We start from the raw sequence: 4108 nt of genomic DNA, 5'->3' as shown, positions 1-4108 counted from the left end.
TTGCTGTGGCGGCCCCCGTGGACACTTTTCTCCGTGGCCGTAGCTCCTCCCACCATCTCTCCTCCCTCCTCCCGTCCCCCCTCCTCCCCCTGCCCTCCTGCCGCTCCTCCTTCCCATCCCACGGCGGGGGCCTGAGGGTGGGTTGGGGCGGGGGCAGCACGGTGTGGGTTGGGGGGCTTGTGCACCGGGGTTCTGCGGGCGGGGAGCTGGCCGGGCCTGCGAGCCGGCCGGGGTGGGTGCGGGATGGGTGTGGGGTCTGTGTTTGTGTGGGCGTCTGTGCGGGGGGCGGGGCGGGTGGGGGGCTTCTTGGCGTGGGGGAGGGGGCGTGTGAGGGCCGCACTTTGGGGGGTGGTGGGCTTGGGGTATCTGTTTTTTGTGGACCTCGGGGGGTGGCGGGTTTGTGTGTTTGTTTTCTTTTTGGTCTGCCTGCGTGCAGTTTGTCGGCCCGGCCGCCCATTTAGGGGCGGTCAGGGCCTTGTAGAAGGGTTTTATTTTCAATAAAACAAAGGTGTGATTCCCTAAAACAAAGGTGTGATTCCCTAACCCTAACCCTAACCCTAACCCTAACCCTAACCCTAAGGAAATATAATTAAATATATACGAAATACTGCCCCCTTGCGGCTAATGAGCCACTGCAGGCAACAAAGGGAACATAAGGGTAATATAATTATATATATTGGAAATTCTTCCCCCTTGTTGTCTAATTGGCGACTGCAGACTATATATGTAATATGACTGTAGTATAATTGGATAAATAAGAAATACTGCCCCCTAGTGGCTCAATGAGCTACTGGTTATATAGGAAATATAAGGATAACATAATGAAATATATAGGAAATATTGCCCCCCAGTGGCTCAATCACTTACTGAAGGCTATGTAGGGAATGTAAGTGCTATGTAATGAATTATATAGGAAATACTGCCCCCAGTGACTCAATGAGGTACTGTAGGCCCTATAGGGAATATAAGTTAAATATAGTGAAATATATAGGAAATACTGCCCCCTAGTGGCTCAATGAGCTACTGCACGCTATATTCCTAATATAAGGGAAATATAATTGGATATATAGGAAATACTGCCCCCTAGTGGCTCAATGAGGCAATGCAGGCTGCATGGGGAAAATAGGGCAATATAATGCGGTAGGATATATTTCATATATTTCAGATTGACAGCTCCTCGGTATACGGGAAGTTGTCATCTTTAGTTCTGGATGGGGTTGCACTGCCCCATTCAGAACTGGGGTGTAACTTGGGGGTCTTCTTGGACTCACGACTCCTGCTCAAACAGCAGGTGGCAGTTGTGGCCAGGAGGGCCTTTGCACAACTTCAGGTTGTGCACCAGTTACGCACTTTCCTGGATCGAGATGCTCTCCGGACAGTCACTCATGCCCTGGTCATCTCCCATATAGATTACTGCAACGCGCTCTACATGGGGCTATCCTTGAAGAGTATCCGGAAGCTTCAGCTGGTCTGAAATGCAGCCGCGCGGACAGTGATGAGTGCTCCAAGATAAGCACACATAACACCTGTACTGTGCAAGCTGCATTGGGTTCCAGTTTGCTTCCAAGTCCAATTCAAGGTGTTGGTTATTACCTTTAAAGCCCTACATGGCATGGGGCCAGGTTACCTGAGGAACCATCTCATCCCCATAACATTGACCCACCCCACCCGATCATGCAGAGAGGGCATGTTATGGACCCCGTTATGGTGGGGTCCAGGAGGCGGGCCTTCTCTGCAGTGGCAACCGCCCTTTGGAACATTCTACCCCCCGAGGTGAGGCAGGCCCCTTCGCTCTCGACCTTCTGGAAGGGTTTGAAGACCTGGTTCTGCCACCTCACCTGGGATGGAAAGGGCAATAGCTCTTCCTGGGGGTGGCTGGTGATGTAGAGTTCTCCCTACCGAATGGAAATTTCCCACTTGGATTCCATATTTATATTTATTTATTATTTTAGTATTGTAGGCGTTGGCTCGGTGATTTTATGATGTTGAGGTTTTAAGGAGAATTTTATTGTAAACCTCCCAGAGTCCCCCTTCTGAGGGGAGATGGGCGGTAATAGAAATGTGAATAATAAATAAAATAAATAAATATTATATTACCCTATTTCACACCTATAAATGCAATGATATTGCCTTATTTCCCATATTGAGACTGCAATACCTCATTGTGCCACTGGAGGTAATATTTCCAGTACACTCCATTATATTTCCCCATTGATCTCATTGACCCTACAATATCTCATTAAGCCACCAGGCAGAAGTATTCAAGAACTGAGGTTATTGAGGTATTTTAGACTCAGTGGGGAACACAGGGCGATATAATGCTAGTGTAGCGCACAATGGGGTGCAGTACCAAGCTAAGCCAGTGGGGGCACTATGGATTTTCCTACTTTGCACCCCAGGCACTCTGGAGTGACTTGCAGTTGTGAGAAATTTAGGGAAGCCTTGGAAATTACATCCCCTACTTTCACTTTTGTTTTTAGATGGAATGACAGTACCCAAAGCAGCCACAGGGGGCGCTGTGTCCTATATACTGAATACATTGCCCAGTTTTCCACCATGAGAGGCAGTAGTAAGTCAATTCATTTAACACATAGGATACACTGCCCCCAGTGGCCCTCTTTGTAATAAATGGCTCTAATTGTAATAAATTACCATACCAGAAAATATGGTAATGCATTTAGGCCATAGGACATACTGTCCCCGGTGGAAGGCTTGGGTATTAAAGGCTAAATAGGGAAATAGGAGAATGCATTTAAAATATAGGACAAATTGCCCACCCCACCCCTGTTGGCTGAACTGGATAAATATGGTCAAATGATAGTACTGTATGGGGAAATTCATTGAACCTATAAGAAATATTGCCGTCTGGTGGTTCAATGAGTTATTACAGTCTCAATATAAAAAAATAGATAAATATAATGGAATATATAGAAATACTGTCACCTGGTGGCTCAATGAGGTGTTGAAGCCTCAATGGGTTAAATAGGGCAATAAAACAGAATTTATGGCAAATATTTCACCCATTTAGCCCGCAATACCTCATTGAGCCACCAGGGTGCAGTATGTCCTATGTCCTAAATGCATTTTAGTATTTTCCCTATATAACCATTTATACCCAAGTGGACCACTGGGGCAGTATGTCCTATAAATACCATTATATTTCTGAATTTAGTGTGGGAGGAGTGGTCTATAGCAACCATCCCCATATAGATCTATTCCCCTCTCCACCTCCAAGTGAGGCGGCAGAACCAGGTCTTCAGACTCCGCCGAAAGGCCAGGAGCGATGGGGCCAATCTTACCTCCGGGGGCAGCATGTTCTACAGGGCGGGAGCTACTGCAGAGAAGGCCCGCTTCCTGGACCCCGCCAGATGAAATTCTCTTGCAGACGGGGTCCGCATGCCCTCTCTGCACGATTGGGTGGGACGGGCTGATGTAATGGGGAAGAGGCGGTCCCTCAGGTAACCTGGTCCCATGCCATGTAGGGCTTTAAAGGTAATAACCAACACCTTGAATTGGACCCGGAAGCAAACTGGTACCCAATGCAACTCGTGCAGCAGTGGTGTTACATGTGCCCTTCTGGGGGCACCAAAAACAGCTCGTGCAGCTGCATTCTGGACCAGCTGGAGCTTCCGGATACTTTTCAAGGGTAGCCCCATGTAGAGTGCATTGCAATAGTCTATATGAGAGATAACAAGGGCATGAGTGACTGTTCGAAGGGCCTCCTGGTCCAGGAAGGGGCGTAACTGGTGCACAGCACGTAGCTGCACAAAGGCTCTCCTGGCCATGGCTGCCACCTGCTCTTCGAGCAGGAGCCGTGAGTCCAGGAGGACCCCCAAGTTACGCACCGGGTCTGTCTGGGGAAGTGCAACTCCATCCAGAACCAGAGATGTTAATGTCCCGGATACAGAAGAACCATTAACCCACAGCCACTCGGTCTTACCAGGGTTCAGTTGAAGCCTGTTGTTCCCCATCCAGGCCCCCACAGCTCCCAGACACTTGGAGAGGGTAGTCACGGCATCACTTACTTCACCCGGGATGGAGATATACAACTGAGTATCATCAGCACACTGATGATACCTCATCCTATGGTGACGGATGATCTTGCCCA

The sequence above is a fragment of the Candoia aspera genome, chromosome 18 (assembly GCF_035149785.1).
Source record: "Candoia aspera isolate rCanAsp1 chromosome 18, rCanAsp1.hap2, whole genome shotgun sequence".
NCBI lineage: Eukaryota > Metazoa > Chordata > Lepidosauria > Squamata > Boidae > Candoia > Candoia aspera.
The sequence above is the reverse complement of the archived record's forward strand: the minus strand, read 5'-3'. Positions refer to the sequence as shown.